Here is an 18,183-nt window from a genome sequence, read left to right as displayed (position 1 = left end):
TCTTTTAATTTCATGGCAATGAAATTAATTTTAATTTCATGCAATCACGATCTGCAGAATTTTTGGAGGGGGCTAAAAGCCATTGATTTGTGAGACTAGATCAATCTCCAAATCGTTATTGAGTGCCTAACCAAATATCAGGGCTTACCAGGTAGCTCAATTGTAAAGAATGCAGGAGACTCCTCAATGCAGGAGACTCAGGTTCAATCCCTGGGTCAGGAAGATCCCCTGGAGAAGGGCATGGCTACCCACTCCAGTATTCTTGCCTGGGAAATCCCATGGGCAGAGGAGACTGGTGGGCTGCAGTCCACGGGGTCTCAAAAGAGTTGATGTAACTGAGCAGGCAACCAAGTGCTCAGTGGGTTCTCCAGTGCTTCCTCCTTTAGAGTCAGAGAAGGTATAGACTTGTTAGAGAAAGCCCAGCTCTGCCGAGCTCAGGCTAAAGAACACTCTCCACCTGCCAGAGCCATGTGAACGCGACCTGCAGTTTATTTTTTCGGGATAAAACTGTCTGAAGTGTCCACATCCATGTGAGTAAGGCCAGTGGGGAGATGGCCGGGGTCACAAGTGTCTGCAGGTTCCTGGCTCTAACTGCACTTCCAAAGTCAGATATTTTAAAAGAGTTTTAAGGTCCTTCATTAATTTAAATTGCGTTCAGTATTTCCAAAGAAAATTGGAGCAGAGTTCTGTACACCACCTGCTCCCTCTCAGCCAGGGGATTACTAGGTGGAAACCACAGCTCCAGGCCTGGACCCTGAAAAAGATGCTGCTCTTATTTTTGGAGGCCAGCAGCCAAGTAAATTCTTCCTACCTGCCCTGTACTCCCTCCTGAAGCCCAGGCTATATCATTACTTGCCAGCTGCTAGTCTTTTCCGTTTTTAAATACATTTTACAATGTAAAATATACGTAACATAAAATTGACCATCTTAACCATTTTCAAGCATACAGTTCAGTGATAACTAAAAACATTCACATTTTTTAAGCGCCCGTCACCACCATCCAGCCCCAGAAGCCTTTTTATTTACAAAACAGAAACTCAGGACTTCCCTGGTGGTCCAGTGGCTAAGACTCTGCACTCCCAATGCAGGGGACCCGGGATCGATCCCTGGTCAAGGAACTAGATCCCACACACTGCAGAGAAGATGGAAGATCCCTGGTGCTGCAGCTAAGACCCGGTGCAGCCAAATAAAATACAGGTAATAAAAAAAATCTGAAACTCCCGTGTCCACTGAATACTAACTCCCCATTCCCCTCTCCCCTCAGCCTCTGGCAACCAGGTAACCTCCTAGAAGTGGGATCATACAGAATTTCTTCCTCGTGACTGGCTTATTTCACTGAGCGTAGTATCCAAGGTTTATCCATACTGCAGAATGTGTCAGAACTCCCTTCCTCTTGAAAGCTGAATAATATCTCCATCGCACACCACACTGTGTTTCTCTGGGTCTGTTGATGGACTCTTAGATTGTTCCTACCTTTTCTGCCATCTTCTTTTGAACGTCTAATGTTCCTTTACAACCTGGCATTGTTCACATGGGTCCTGGACTGCCTCCCTTCCTACACAGGTCGCCCAGATGTCCTGGAATATTCCATATATATATATATATATATATATATATTTTTTTTTTTTTTTCTATAGGCCAGCTTTTTTTTGGCCACATTGTGAAGCATGCTGGATCTTAATTCTGTGACCAGGGATCAAACCCGAGGCTCTCCACAGGGGAAGCTCTAAGTTTTAACCACAGTTCAGTTCAGTCGCTCAGTCGTGTCTGACTCTTTGCGACCCCATGAATCACAGCATGCCAGGCCTCCCTGTCAATTACCAACTCCTGGAGTCCACCCAAACTCATGTTCATCGAGTCGGTGATGCCATCCAGTCATCTCATTCTCTGTCATCCCCTTCTCCTCCTGCCCCCAATCCCTCCCAGCATCAGAGTCTTTTCCAGTGAGTCAACTCTTCGCATGAGGTGGCCAAAGTACTAGAGTTTCAGCCTCAGCCTCAGTCCTTCCAATGAACATCCAGGACTGATCTCCTTTAGGATGGACTGGTTGGATCTTCTTGCAGTCCAAGGGACTCTCAAGAGCCTTCTCCAATACCACAGTTCAAAGGCATCAATTCTTCGGGGCTCAGCTTTCTTCACAGTCCAACTCTCACATCCATATATGACCACTGGAAAAACCATAGCCTTGACTAGACAGACATTTGTTGGCAAAGTAATGTCTCTGCTTTTCAATATGCTATCTAGGTTGGTCATAACTTTCCTTCCAAGGAGTAAGTGTCTTTTAATTTCAGGGCTGCAGTCACCATCTGCAGTGATATTGGAGCCCCAGAAAATAAAGTCTGACACTGTTTCCACTGTTTCTCCACCTATTTCCCATGAAGTGATGGGACCGGATGCCATGATCTTAGTTCTCTGAATGTTGAGCTTTAAGCCAACTTTTTCGCTCTCCTCTTTCACTTTCATCAAGAGGCTTTTTAGTTCCTCTTCACTTTCTGCCATAAGGGTGGTGTCATCTGCATATCTGAGGTTATTGATATTTCTCCCAGCAATCTTGATTCCAGCTTGTACTTCTTCCAGCCCAGCGTTTCTCATCATGTACTCTGCATGTAAGTTAAATAAGCAGGGTGACAATATACAGCCTTGACATACTCCTTTTCCTATTTGGAACCAGTCTGTTGTTCCATGTCCAGTTCTAACTGTTGCTTCCTGATCTACATATAGGTTTCTCAAGAGGCAGGTCAGGTGGTCTGGTATTTCCATCTCTTTCAGAATTTCCCAGTTTATTGTGATCTACAATATGCGGTTTTTTAATAAATAAAGTTTATTGTGTCAAAGGCTTTGGCATAGTCAGTAAAGCAGAAATAGATGTTTTTCTGGAACTCTCTTGCTTTTTTGATGATCCAGCAGATGTTGGCAATTTGATCTCTGGTTCCTCTGCCTTTTCTGTCTTAACCACCGGACCACCCTAAACCAGCCTTTCTAAGAGGCTCTTATTGTGCATCCTCTGCCCACACACAACTTTCTATGTCTCTTTCAAGATGCACAGGAATCCTGCGCTGTCTGTAAAGTCTCACCCGGCTTTCCCCAGCTGGGAGCGATCTGTGTCTTCTTTGCAATCCTACAGCACTTATTGTCAGCAACAATCTTTTTGGCAGTGAATGGTGCACTGTTTTATGACATCTCTTCTACTGTCTGGAACTGTTATTGAGACATTTCATTTAACTTTTCACAGTGATCTCTTCCTGTTCTAACTAGATGATTAACTCCACCAGAGCATGTCTTGTTTCTTTGTGTCCACTGCCTCACGTCCCATCTACATTGTTGCATCCTACCTGACACAGATGTATTTAATACATGTTTAACATTTCCATTTAAAAGTTACAACCCTGGTTGCACTTTAATTCAGTGAAGAAGCTGATCAGAAGCCAACTCCTAAATTAGTTTTGCCACGCTGATTTCCTCGTGAACATCTTGAAAAAATATGATCACACAGAATCCAAGAGAAAGAAATCTTCCTGTTAGCGTCCAGGGTTAATGGGCACATTTGTCTTTGAGAGAGAAGGGAGATAACAATTTAAATGTCTTATTTTTAACTTCTGTGTTTCAGTTAAAGCGTTCTTATATATGGTTTTGGATAAGGAAGCTGGCAGTAATGTATGCTTTTGGCAGGACCTCAGAGATGATGTTTCCATGTAAACCCATCTGATTAGAGGATGCCTTGACCTTATTGGGTCTTAAATCACTATAGGATCCTTACTGTTGAGGGATGTTTTATTTTACCTTTTGTTGATGAAGACTGTTACATCTTTGGTATTGTTTAAAATGCCATTCAATTCAGGTTTGAGATGGGTGTTTTGGTATTGAATGGCTTCCTCTGCACACTGATGCATGGCATGCAGCCTTTTGTGTTTATTCTCCTGGCTTTCTCTCATTTTTCCTGAATAAGCAGGCATCAGTAATATACGAAGCTATAAGGGACAGACACCCGACTCTCAATGGCTTAAACAAATTTATTTTTCTCATGTAATAACTGTATCTGCTGGAGTGGATTCAGCTGCTCAAAGATCTGGGCTTTCTTCTTTATTTTTTACTTGGCTAACTTTAGCATTATGTCTTAAAGCTTGTTTCGTCAAGCTCCAAGCATCCCCATTAAGTACAAAATGAGAATATGGGAGGGGGAGTGAACAAGAGACTTCTCCCCTCTTGCCTGTCCTTTTTATCAGGAAAGCAGAAACTTCCCCTGAAGCTCCCAGCAGATACTCCCTTCTGTCTCACCGGCCACAAGTATGACTCAGGGCTCCCTTAGCACCAAGGGAGGCTGTCTGGGTACTTCCATTCCTGTTTTGTTATTGCCATTGATCCTTTAGAAATATAATGATACCACATTAAAAATTAAAACACATTTTTAAAATGTTTTAATTCATTTAAAATAAAGGGAGTCTGTCTGGGTCTTTCCACTCCTGTTTTGTTATTACCATTGATCCTTTAGAAATATAATGATACCACATCAGAAATTAAAACAAATTTTAAGAATGTTTTAATTCATTTAAAATAACAACGATCTCTTTACATGCTAACATAAATAACATACTTTTGTGAAAATAACTCTTTTCCAGAACAACAAAAAGTATTTTGTGAAAAGACTTAACATGGTCTTACATTTTTGCAACTCTTTTAAAAAATATATTTTTGCAACTCTTTTAAATATCTGGCTTAATAGGAAATGGATTGTCAGTTCTGTGAGTGCTCTTTATTTGCTGTGATACTTTACTTTGGTGGAAATGTATGCAGGAAATCAGGCTACCTGCAGGTAGTTAGTTAGAAAAGGGCAGGCAGACTTCCCTGGTGGTCCAGGGCTTAAGACTCTGCACTTCCAAAGCAGGGAACATGGGTTTGATCCCTGGTTAGGGAACAAAGATCCTGTTGCACAGTGAGGCCAAATTTTTTTTTTTTTAATTAAAAAAAGAAAAAGGAAGACTCTTTTAGTTGCCTTTTTAAAAAAAACTACCAATACTCTTCTTTGATACCACACCGTAACTTGATGAGTGATAGTTTCTTAAAGCATAGCTTCTGTGTAAAATATGAAATCATAACTGAACATTTCCTGTCATCTACATTGAAATCCATGGGTCTGTCTGGTACTTTGAATTGATGTTTTACTCATGTGTGCTGTTATAACATGCCTTGGTCACTGGGAAAATGCTGGTTCACTGAGTTATGAAGATCTTCCATGTGTTGTCTCTATGATACAGTATCCAGAATCAAGTTTGTAAATATTACAACTGATCTCATGAGAAAGATCCTCTAAGTATTGGGAAGTTGTCAGACTCACAGTGCCAGATAACAAGTTTTTGTTGTGTTCAGTAGCTCAGTCATGTCCAACTCTTTGTGACCCCATGGACTGCAGCACGCCAGGCTTTTCTGTCCTTCCCCAACTCCTGGAGTTTGCTCAAACTCATGTGCATCGAGTTGGTGATGCCATCCAACCATCTCGTCCTCTGTTGTCCCCTTCTCCTCCCGCCTTCAATCTTTCCCAGCATCAGGGTCTTTTCTAACAAGTCGCTTCTTTGAATAAAGTGGCCAAAGTATTGGAGCTTCAGCTTCAGCGTCAGTCCTTCCAATGAATATTCAGGGTTGATCTCCTTTAGGATGGACTGGATGGATCTTCTTGCCGTCCAAGGGACTCTCAAGAGGCTTCTCCAGCATCGCAGTTCAAAAGCATCAGTTCTTCAGCTGAAACTTTTATCTTTTCATTTTCCTTGATGCCCTGAGTTCTAGGGATGACCGGAACCACCTTCTGGAAGCTTGATTCTCACTTCCTTTTCACTGAGTGAGGACACGTGGTTCTGTCTAACCCCTGATCAGGCTGGCTGGCCATCTTCTTGGTGGAGCTGGTGCTTTTAATTACCTGCAGCAGCCCTTGAGGAGGGGATCAGTGACAGGGCATCACCTCTTGAATAGCACATGTTGGCCGGCACTGACAGTCATGGCTGGTTAGAGCCGGGACTGATGAGGCCAAGGTCATGGACTTGGTCCTGAGGCCCAGGTAGCCGGGCCACCTCCAAACTGCCCCCCTCGGCTGGTCAGCTGCCTTGCAGATGCTCTCCGCCTTTTGGATCGGGGCCAGGGAGGCGCCAGCCAGCAGCCAGCAAGGGCTCCTTTTGTTTAAAACCAAGCAAAATAAAAGCAGGGTCTCTAATGTACCACCCCCTGTGATCCCTCTCTAGGAATATCAGACTTAATTATTTACATTTAATTTGTTAGCCATTGGGTGGTTAATTTTTAAAAACCTGATGATTTATTAGCATTCTGATAATAAGCAGCATTTAATATCTATTAATGAGAGTTCATATGGATCAGCGATTTAATTTTCTTAATAAAATGAATCAGGAAAGTATTGTTTAGGAGACACTCCGTACTGTGAGCAGGCTCTCTGCGTGTGTTGTGACCTGGATTTGTTTTGTGAGCCAGAAATGGAGGGGAAGATGAAGCTGATTGCAGTACCTCTACCAGTTGGCTTCTAAGATTGAAGCCTGGTGGGGCGAAAGGACAGTTTTCATGTGGCTCACAAATATCACGGACTAATGCCATGGAAGCTTGCTGTGTCCCCTCACCTCTCTTTTCTACTGTATCCGGGGTGATGCTCAGGCTGATCCCACATCACACCAAGGACAAACAGGAGGAAGGTGCAAACTGGCTTCAGAAACATGCTCGACAAAAATGCACCCATAAATTAACACAGGGCTCGCCGGGTGGCTCAGTGATAAAGCATCAGCCTGCAAATGCAGGAGACGTGTTTGATCCCTGGGTCGGGAAGATCCCCTGGAGAAGGAAATGGCTACCCATTCCAGTACTCTTGCCAGGGGAATTCCATGGACAGCCGAGCCCAGCGGGCTACAGTCTGTGGGGTTGCAAAAGAGTCAGACACGACTGAGGGACTAAACAACAAGAGACACAACCTTGTAAAGCAATTATTCTCCAATTAAAAAGAAAAATCAGCACCTGTAAATAAATCCAGCGCTTCCCTGCCAAATATGAGCGTCAGTCTTTACTGCATGCTTAGATTAAGCAGCTATCTGGAGGGAAAGTTCCACAATGCAGGTCCAGCTTGTGAAATTCAGAGGTGTAGAGCAGCACTGTGACATGTGCCTGCCCCCCTACCACACCCCCCAAAAACCCAGGGAGCTCTTCACCCAACAGCAACAGCACCCTGATTTAAAAGCATCACCGTGTGTTCTCACTGAGTAATAGGTGCCTGGCACGATTAGGGTTCCACCGGGTGCGTCTCTCCCACCAGGAAACCTTTGGGTTTTGGTCTGTTGGGTCGTAGGCGGGGAGGAGCCGCAGACGTGGAGGCCGGGGCGTGAGCTCCGGTCTCTGTAGCCTGGACGCTGTATCAGGACAGTCAGTCCCCGACCCCTCCATGCTGCCTGGGGAACCTACTTTAGTTGAGTCAAGGATTGGTTGACTCAGTCTCCCGCGGTGATGCGCGTGAACTTGGTGTTTCTGAATAGTGGACGTGCTTTGGCCCAATTAGGACGCCAGCCGGAGCCTCGTGCGCAGGCAGCCCTGGTCCTCGCCGTCTGGTGCTTTTCCAACTTGCTTCCGCGCAATCACACCGCTGAGCCGGGATGATGTTTCAATTTAGACTCCCGCTCAGTCAGGAACCCTTGCGAGCCTCATTGTCTGGGAGCGGGCGCCCTGCCTGCTCCCGCTCTCTCGTCCAGCCTGTCCTCTCTTGGACACGGCCGCGACATTGCTCACGAGCCAAGTGAGTTGTTAAGTGTCCTCGGGCTGCGGTTGGCACCCTTCCACTCTCGCAGGAGCCGCAGAGGCTTTCCAAGGGAAGAGCTCAGACTCTTGAAACGCCAGCGCACTGCCCGTGTGCTTGGATCCCCAGAGCGCCCTGTGAATCCGCCTCCTGTGGGTGAGCAGCCTCCCACAGTTGTTGCTAAAGAACATCAGTGAGTGTTTACAGTCGTCTGTTCTCCAACCGTCCACCTACCCGGGCTTCTGCAGCTTTAGAGGTAGACACCCGGGATGAGAATGCTGCTGCTGCTGCTGCTGTTGCTTCTGCTGCTGCTAAGTCGCTTCAGTCGTGTCCGACTCTGTGCGACCCCATAGACCGCAGTCCACCAGGCTCCCCCTTCCCTAGGATTCTCCAGGCAAGAACACTGGAGTGGGTTGCCATTTCTGTCTCCAATGCGTGAAAGTGAAGTCGCTCAGTCGTGTCTGACTCCCAGCGACCCCATGGACTGCAGCCTACCAGGCTCCTCCGTCCATGGGATTTTCCAGGCAAGAGTACTGGAGTGGGTTGCCATTGCCTTCTCTGGATGAGAATGCAGGCTTCCCAAATGTAAAAACTGTAGACATTAATTCATAGTCATTTATCAATATTGGATTATCATTTATAGCGAATGTCACACTAATGCACGATAATAGCTGAGTTGTGTATGTGTGTGTATGTTGTAGGGGGAGAGAATTTAACTATGCAGGGTAGTTAAAATAGAGACAGAAAATAGAATGGTGGTTGGAGGCTCAGATGGTAAAGAATCTGTCTGCAATGTGCGAGACCTGGGTTCGATCCCTGGGTTGGGAAGATTCCCCTGGAGGAGGGCATGGCAACCCACTCCAGTATTCTTGCCTGGAGAATCCCCATGGACAGAGGAACCTACCTGGTGGGCTGCAGTCCATGGGACATGACTGAGTTGGTACACGACTGAGTGACTAAGCGCATATATACTCAGGGGCTGAGGGCCCAGAGTGTGGGGAGGTTGTTCAGCGGACACAGAGTCTGGGTTTTGCAAGATGAAAAAGTTCTGGAGCACGCTGGCTGCATACCTGTGTGAACATACTTCACCCTACTGAACTGTGCACTTAGCCAGATCAAGATGGTCAGTTTTATGGTACTTGTGTTTTACCATGATGAAAAATAAAAGCAAAACAGCTGCCACACCCCCAGAGTGCTCACCAGGGCCACATCGTGAATGTGCTCATTGTTTGGGGTGAACTTCTGAGCTGCCTCCCCCTCCCCCACCACCAGCACCACCTTGCATCTCTCAGCAGGCACTTGGTGCCCAGCCATCCTTACTCTCAACTCAAGAATCCAAGGAAGCACATACTCAGCTTCCCGTTTTATGTCTGGATTTCTCCGCCTGAGGGTCTCAGACTCTCTCAGGAGGACGATCCCGCTTCACCCAGCTCCCTAGGACCCTGCAATGCAGAGCACCATCCCCGGGAACGACCCTTTCACCCCAGGCTTGGGCAGACTTCTAGCCCTTGTGACATTAATGCAATTTTAACACAACTGTGTGGGGGAACCTGGGCTTGCTCTGGACCACGTGTTCTCGAGAATTCGAGGCAGAGCCGAATTTCTATTATCACTCAGTAATTGGAGTTTCACAGGCTCGGGATTACTGCTAATGGAAAGCAAATGGGCTAAGAATCAAGAAATAAGCACTTGAACAGCCAGTGCCACTCAGTATAAGCGAAGAGGCTATTATGGCACTTTATGTGGATAGAAATCGTCATTTGTAGCAAGATTTGCAAAACCCCTCACCACCCCAGAGACACGAAGCCCCACTAGGCAGTCCAGCGGCCCTGCCCTGCCCGCCAGGAGCAGCTGAGTGGCCGCCCAGGTGGGAAGCCCTCGTCTCCAGGGCGGCTGGCTGCCCAGGGCCAGGAGCGCCTCCTGGGAAGAGAAGAGATTTAATTTTGTCTTTGCTCTTTGTCTGGTACCCAAGCCAACGGGCTTCCCTTGTGGCTCAGCTGGTAAAGAATCTGCCTGCAGTGCGGGAGACCTGGGTTTGATCCCTGGGTTGGGAAGATCCCCTGGGGAAGGGAAAGGTTACCCAGTATTCTGGCCTGGAGAATTCCATGGAGGGTAGCAAAGAGTAGGACACAACCGAGCGGCTTTCCGTCACTTGCTCTCTGTCTGGTACCCAAAGCTCAGAGAAGCCCCAGGGCCCAGAGCCCTTGCGTGTGCCCTTCCCCAGGGTCCCTCAGCCTTGTTGGCCCCGCGGCCTAGAGAACAGGCAGTGACAGGCCTGGGATGGGGGTCCCGTGGCGAGGAGCCCCGAACGGTGGCTCTTGACCCCAGGAGAGGGAAGTGGCTGTACGGAGTGACGTTTCCCGGGGTGTGCTGACCCCTGGTCTCCGGGCTCGTCTTGCCCTTTCTCCTCCAGGGAGGAGTGTCAGCCCCGGCGTCCATTGACATGAGGAGTCGCTTCTCCGCAGATCACAGCCACCCTCTTCCCAGTTGCTAAAAGGCAATTTAATATGCAGAAGCTCTGCTAGAACGGCTTTAGGTTGTGACATGAGGAGATGGAAAAAAAAAAAAAAAGCAACCTAAGCCCACACTCTGCCCTTCAGTCGTCCTCCTGAGCCCGCCCAGCCGTTGCCCAAGGACAGAGCGGCTGTGCCAGGGCTCCGCTGGCAGGAGGGACACAGGCCAGCTCAGCAGTCGGCCGAAGGCTGTCAGGGCTTGAGGGAGTTCTCAAGTCAAGTTGGTCCCAGGGCTGCAGGGGCCCAGGTTTTCGCTCCCTGGGGCCGGCAGACACTGGGGCATTTCCAGACCACCTCTCGGAGGTTGTCCGTCAGCACCTCCACTCAGCGATGACTTCCTCTCACTCTGCCATTAAATGTCATGGCAGCCCATTCGCACCGGGGACAGAATCTACATCTCGCCGTTTTTTTTTTTTTTTTAAAAAAGGTGATGAAATGAAAGAAGTTGTGAAATGACATTTTTTTTTCTCCAGCAGGTTTGTCATATCTCCTGCATGGAGGGAAATTGCTTTCTGTAAATCTTGGCCCAACAGAACAAAAACACCTATTTCTTTCCAGTTGGGGAGACAGCCATTCTCATTGGCATAATGAAGGTATTGTAAGCTGTGACTTTTACAAAGTCTGGGGGAAACCAATCTGAAATCTTGACAGATATGATCTTTCCGGGATGCACCGTTTGTTGATGGACCACGAGAGACCTCAATTAATTTATGAGTGAGGACAGCGGGGTGCGACCCCTTGTGCGTCGTCTCGAGCTGTCCCTGTCTGCATGTATGTTCTGGTAATTTAAAAAGATTTATATTAAGCTTTTCTTTCATTCTGAGAGTAGATTAAAATTCTAATGGAAACCATTTGTATGCGTTTGTTGAATTGAATAGTATTTATGGCTGTGTTAAAAAAAAAAAAAAAAAAAAACGCTGCAAAATTCTGCCGATAATAAAGTCAGTGAAGCAGGAATAAGTGTAAAAACAGGAAGGGAAGGCTGAATAGAAACTATACTGTATTATACAAGTATAATGAGGGAGGCAAGCCGGGCAGAACGGGGCCGGAATTAGGCCCCCGAATGGGATAGGTTTCCTTATTTAGCGTAAGATTTTTATAGCCCTTTTATGACTTAAAAGCAAATTTACATTTCGAAATGGGCCAAATCGGGTCCTCCCGGACCCCATGGCCACGTCGCCCTTTCCTATCGTTCTTGAACCCCTACCGTGTCCAGGACACACGGGCAGGAAGGAAAATCTAAGCAGTGACTCGGAGAAAAGATGCTGATTTAGGGAAAGAGGACACAGCGCGTGGAAGGCCTGAAGTTGGAGAGTAAGGGGGAAAATCTGAGTTCAAGAGCATCAGGCAGGTTGAAATAGCGCCCCCTCTCCCCAGCCCCTTCTGGGCAGGACCAGGGACGGGCCGGGGCGCGGACCCGTCCACGTGTGCCCCTGGCGTCCACGTTCGTCACTTTGGCCGCTTGACCCGGACGCGGAGCCGCTGCCGTCACCTCTGCAGGGAAGGGCAGGGAGCACTCGGTGGCCGGAGAACCAGCGCCAGTGACGTGGGGCTCCGTGAGCACCCGCGACCACTGAGGCTTTCTCGCGGGCACCTTCCCCAGAGGGCGGAAGAAGGGGCCTCCCTCCTGGCTGGCAGGGCAGAGAAAGCAGGCAGCCACCCTGTCAACATCCACCTCGGGCCGAGAGAGGGCGTTTCAGAAACGGCATCTTCGAGCCAGGGAAACGCCAAGCGTGATGGTTAACGATTCTAAGCGAGGAGAAAATGAAAATTTCCCGAGAGCACACACGGCTCTGTTCCTGGGCTGCTGTTGTTGTTTCCTCCTAGCTGTAAGCGTCTTCTTTAACAGAGCTGCACGGATGTCATCAAATGCCTTACAAAAGCATCAGAGTGGAGTTGTGCATTAGCGAATTTCACGGATGAGAAGCTGTGTTGCTGTCAACAGAAGCCTGCATGGAAAATCAGGGGTATCTTAAGAAAGGACTGTCTTCTTTCAAAATCATACCAAAGCCGAAAGGCAGACGGTCTGGGGCTTGGTGTTTTCTGAGGCCAACAACATCCCCAAACCACCCGAAACACAGCCCTGTTCCAGCCTTGTGGGTCTCACTAGCCTCAGAGTCTGATCACTTCTCCTCTATTTAGTTCGTGTGGCCTCTGTGAAGCTACAACATGGGTCTCTCTGGTCAACTGTGTACCCCTGGCATCCGGCACTGTTCCTCACACATAGAAGATGCTCGGTGCATCCTTGATGAGCTAAACATATATGTTCTGCTACTGCTGCTGCTGCTAAGTCACTTCAGTCCTGTCCGACTCTGTGTGACCCCAGAGATGGCAGGCCACCAGGCTCCCCCGTCCCTGGGACTCTTCAGGCAAGAACACTGGAGTGGGTTGCCATTTCCTTCTCCAATGCATGAAAGTGAAAATCGAAAGGGAAGTTGCTCAGTCGTGTCCAACTCTTAGCGACCCCATGGACTGCAGCCTACCAGGCTCCTCCATCCATGGGATTTTCCAGGCAAAAGTACTGGAGTGGGATGCCATTGCCTTCTCCAAACATATATGTTCTAGGCCCTGTGAAAGATGCAACATTTGTTAGACAAGATTCCTGCTCCTCACAGGCTGGAAACCTCAGCAAGGGTAGGCGGTGACTACACCCAGTAGACACTCAACTCAGGTCCTCGGCTTCAGTTTCAGTGACTAGGGTCTTGTCTGGGGGTCCAGTGGTTAAGACTCCATGCTCCCAATGAAGGGGGCCCGGGTTCCATCCCTGGTCAGGGAACTAGATCCTGCATGCCGCAACTAAGGATCCCATGTGCCATAACTAAGACCCGGCATAGCCTGATAAATAAAAATTTTAAAAAATATGATAGCAGAATTTTCTTTAAAAAGTTTGTGACTCATGACAAGTTTTCAACCTTTCGGTCAGTTCAGTTCAGTTCAGTCACTCAGTCGTGTCCAACTCTTTGCGACCCCATGAATCTCAGCACGCCAGTCCTCCCTGTCTATCACCAACTCCTGGAGTTTACCCAAACTCATGTGCATTGAGTCAGTGATGCCATCCAGCCATCTCATCCTCTGTCGTCCCCTTCTCCCCCTACCCCCAATCCCTCTCAGCATCAGGGTCTTTTCCAATGAGTCAACTCTTCGCATGAGGTGGCCAAAGTACTGGAGTTTCAGCTTTAGCATGAGTCCTTCCAGAGAACACCCAGGGCTGATCTCCTTTAGGGTGGACTGGTTGGACCTCCCTGCAGTACAAGGGACTCTCAACAGTCTTCTCCAACACCACAGTTCAAAAGCATCAATTCTTCAATGCTCAGCTTTCTTCACAGTCCAACTCTCACATCCATACATGACCACTGGAAAAACCAAATGGTTTTTCTATTAACTGCCCTTCACCCTCAGTATCAGAACACAACTTTATATAATTTAATAAAAACCCTTCAGCCAGTTGCTAGAAGCTGTTACATACGTTTGTCCTCCTTGGATTCCCAAGTTACTCCTGGGAAGCAGCTGATATCATCACCATCATCTCATTCACAAATGAGAAAATAGCCGTGGGGAGATTTAAAAACTTGCCTGTTGTCATGTAACTGCCATGCAGGAGAGGGATTTGAGTTCACATTGGATCCCAAGCCCAGTGAGCAAGTATTGCCCGGACACTTGTGCCACGACCGTGCTGAGGAGGGTTGGGGGGAGGTCACAATACATTGCCTCTGCCCTCTAGAAGCTCATAAACTATTAGGCAAAGCCCACTGTAAGCAAAAAACAAAACAAAACAAAAAGACTGAATAGGATTTTTTTCCCTATGGTATGAGATATACAGAAAGTCGCTTGGCCAGGGGAGGTGGTGGATAGACTTTCTAAGGTTTCCCAGAGGAGGAGAACTTGACCTCGTTCTTGGAAAAAGAAATCTTTTTGCCAGGACAGCCACAGGAATGCCAAGGCAGGTCTAAGGTCTCTGCTCAAACATCACCTGACTCCCCCACATTGTTTTTCTGACTCCCCCATATTAAGAGCAAACTCATTCCCATTCATTCACAGCAGCCTCGACCTGTTTTATTTCTTTTCCCACAGCACTCCATACATACAACACACCACATGCCATCAGGCTGAATACTGGTCCCCCTCAAATACCCACATTCTCATCCTCGGAAGTTGTGAATCTCTTAGCTTACACGGCAAAAGGGTAGATATGATTATGTTAAAGATCCTGAGATAGGGGAGATTATCCTGCTTTATCCAGTGGGACCTGATGGAATCACGAGTCCTTCTAAGAGGAAGGTAGGAGGTCGGAGGAGAGAAGATACTCCTCACCTCACCTTGAAGATGGAGGAAGCTTCTAGACCGTGGGAAGCCACGAGTCACAATTAGATGCTGAAAAAGGCAACAACGTGAATTCTCCCTGGAGCCTCCGAAAGGAGCCAGTCTTGTTGACACCTCGGTTTTAGTCCTGAAGATCTCATTCTGGATTTCTGACCTGCAGAACTGTAGGAGAATACATTGAAAATATTTGTGTTGGTTCAAGCCACTCATTGTGTAGGAATTTGTTACAGCAGCAATAAATGGCAACCCACTCTGGTGTTCTTGCCTGGAGAATCCCAGGGACGGTGGAGCCTGGTGGGCTGCCGTCTATGGGGTCGCACAGATTCGGACACGACTGAAGCAACTTAGCAGCAGCAGCAGCAGCAGCAATAGGAAGCTAATACACCACCTGGTGTACTGGGTGTGTGTTAATCACCTGCCTTCCTCCACTAGAAGATGAACTCCATGAGTCCCCGGGACTTTCTCTACAGTCTTCACTCTTGCATCCATGCTGGCACAGAAGTCTTGTCGAATAGCCCCATAAGTATTTGATGAATTAACCAAGACAGAGAGAGTCAGCACAGGAAGAGGGACAGCTGGTGGAGAGGGGTCTTAGGGGATGAAAGATCACGGCGTTTCACGGTGTTCTCTAGAACAGCAGTTTTGTGTGGTTGATGAGTTACAGGATGTGGGGAGGGGCAGGGTTTGGAGAGGCTGGAGGGAACTGATGCTGGAGCATTTGTTCTGCGAGTGAGGAAGAACTCTTGATGGGTTTTATGTAGAATGGAGGCATGATCATATTTGCTTATTGCTTTTTAAGTAGTTTTAAAAAATTTTAAGTAATTTTTAAGTAACCATTTCCCTAGTTTATTGTTAAAAATTGGGAATATATACAAACATGAGCTAAAAACAAGAATCACTCATAATCTCATTTCCTAGAGACAGCCACTGTCACCATTTTAGTGGGAGTGTGTGTATTTCTCCTTGCAAAATTGGGGTTATACTTTATGTACTGCTTCGAAACTGGCTTTTCCCCCTTAATGTGGATTTCTCCATGTTGTTAACCATTCTTTTAAAACCGTGGTATTTAATGACTACATAGTATCCTATCATATTAATTTCATTACTAAATTTACTTAATTAATCCCTCTAACTCGACAATTATTTTATCCCCTCAATACTTCATTTTCAGAAAGTGATAATAGCGGTGCCTAGCATATAGTAAGCATCAAGATTCGTGGAATAAGTGAATGAGTGAGTGATTCAGAAAACATTCCATGCATAAATCTTTCTGTGTATCTCTGATTGCTTCTTTAGGAAAATGATTCTTGTAAGTCACAGTGCTGGGTCAAAGGCTGTATTTTTTTTTAATGACTCTCAACACATATGGCCAAATTGCCTTTCAAAAAGATTGTAAAAATTATAACCCCACCAGCAATATGTGAGTGCATAATTTCACTGCATCAATGGTGGCACTGTGATTTTTTAAAACCCCATTTGCATTTTAGAAAAGTTTCCATGGGGACTGGAAGGTAGGTGGTAAGGGGTCGAGTGAAGTTCAGGCAAACAATGGTAGGAACCTGAACTATAGCCACCGAGGCTAAATCAGAAAGAAAACAAATCTGAGCTATGTATGCAGGACAGAGAGGCCGTACAACTTGAATGCAGAGGTTAGAAGATCTGTTAGAACTGTTTCTGCGTTGGGTATTCATTAGGAGTCTGTTGCAGATGCCATAAGAAATAAGTCTGACTTGTTGCGGGGCTTTGTTGTGAGGATACAGAGCAAATCAGAGTCAAAGTAGAGGGAGCCCAGAACCACTCAGGAATTGAGGGGACTTCCCTAATGGTCCAGTGGTTAAGACTTCGCTTTCCATTGCAGAGGACGTGGGTTCGACCTCGGGTCAGGAAGCTAAGATCCCACATGCCTCGAGGCCAAAAAGCCAAAACATAAAACAGAAACAATGCTGTAACAAATTTAATAAAGACTTAAAAAATGATCCACATTAAAAACAATCTGTAAAAAAAAAAAGGAATAGACATAACCTACTCCTGCTTCCTTTGATACCTGTATGCAGGTCAAGAAGCAACAGTTAGAACCAGACATGAACAATGGACTGGTTCAAAGTTGGGAAAGGAGTATGTCAAGGCTGTATATTGTCATCCTGGTTACTTAACTTCTATGCAGAGTACATCATGTGAAATGCTGGGCTGGACGAAGCACAAGCTACAATCAAGATTGCTGGGAGAAATATCAATAACCTCAGATATGCAGATGACACCACCTTATGGCAGAAAGCAAAGAGGAACTCAAGAGCCTCTTGATGAAAGGGAAAGAGGAGGGTGTGGAAAAGCTGGCTTAAAACTCAACATTCAGAAAACTAAGATCATGGCATCTGGTCCCATCACTTCATGGCAAATAGATGGGGAAACAATGGAAACAGAGAGAGACTTGATTTTCTTGGGTTCCAAAATCACTGCAGGTGGCGACTGCAGCCACGAAATTAAACGACACTTGCTCTTTGGAAGAAAAGCTATAACCAACCTTTGCTGCTGCATCACTTCAGTCGTGTCCAAATCTGTGCGACCCCATAGACAGCAGCCCACCAGGCTCCGATGTCCCTGGGATTCTCCAGGCAAGAACACTGGAGTGGGTTGCCATTTCCTTCTCCAATGCATGAAAGTGAAAAGGGAAAGTGAAGTTGCTCAGTCGTGTTTGACTCTTAGCGACCCCATTGCAGCCCACCAGGCTCCTCCGTCCATGGGATTTTCCAGGCAAGAGTACTGGAGTCAGGTGCCACTGCCTTCTCCGATAACCAACCTAGACAGTGTATTAAAAAGCAGAGACATTACTTTGCCAACAAAGGTCAGTATAGTCAAAGCTATGGTTTTTCCAGTAGTCATGTGTTGATGTGAGAGTTGGACCATAAAGAAGGCTGAGCGCCTAAGAATTGATGCTTTTGAACTGTGGTGTTGGAGAAGACTCTTGAGAGTCCCTTGGACTGCAAGGAAATCCAACCAGTCCATCCTAAAGGAAATCAATCCTGACTATTCATTAGAAGTGCTGATGCTGAAGCTGAAGTAACAATACTTTGGTCACTTGATGTGAAGAACCAAGTCATTAGAAAAGACTCTGATGCTGGGAAAGATTGAAGGCAGGAGGAGAAGGGGAAGACAGGATCATGGTTGGATGGCATCACCGACTCAATGGATGTGAGTTTGAGCAAGCTCCAGGAGATGGTGAAGGACAGAGAAGCCTGGCGTGCTGCAGTCCAGGGGTCGCAACAACCACCTGCTCAGGACCCCAGCATCAGGGTCTGAGGCTCTGAAAAGGATTAATATGGTCTACTTTGGGTCAACAGTCCTCGCTGTTGCCAGAGGCAGTGGGAAGCCATTCAAGTGGGCAGTCCTATCAAGAAGAGTGAGGGGGGATTTCCCTGGCGGTCCAGCAGTTGAGACTGTACTTCCACTGTAGGGGAAGCAGCTTTCATCCCTGATCAGGGAACTAAGATCCTGCATGCTTCTCCGTGTGGCCAAAAAATAATTTTTTAACAAAAGAAGAGCGAGGGGGTTATACTGTTCCCTTCAGAAGACCTGGTGGCT

General features: G+C 46.8%; 1 non-coding gene across 1 annotated transcript; it reads left to right on the top strand.

Moving 5' to 3' along the window:
- The first annotated feature begins 1,045 nt into the window (after positions 1-1,045).
- On the top strand, positions 1,046-1,118 carry TRNAG-CCC (transfer RNA glycine (anticodon CCC)). The gene has a single exon. It is a non-coding gene; the product is annotated as a tRNA-Gly (tRNA).
- Positions 1,119-18,183: the final 17,065 nt, after the last annotated feature.

This window comes from Bos taurus, chromosome 27, assembly GCF_002263795.3.
Source record: "Bos taurus isolate L1 Dominette 01449 registration number 42190680 breed Hereford chromosome 27, ARS-UCD2.0, whole genome shotgun sequence".
Classification (NCBI taxonomy): Eukaryota; Metazoa; Chordata; class Mammalia; order Artiodactyla; family Bovidae; genus Bos; species Bos taurus.
Note: the sequence above shows the minus strand (reverse complement) of the source record. Positions and strands in the feature narration are given on the sequence as shown.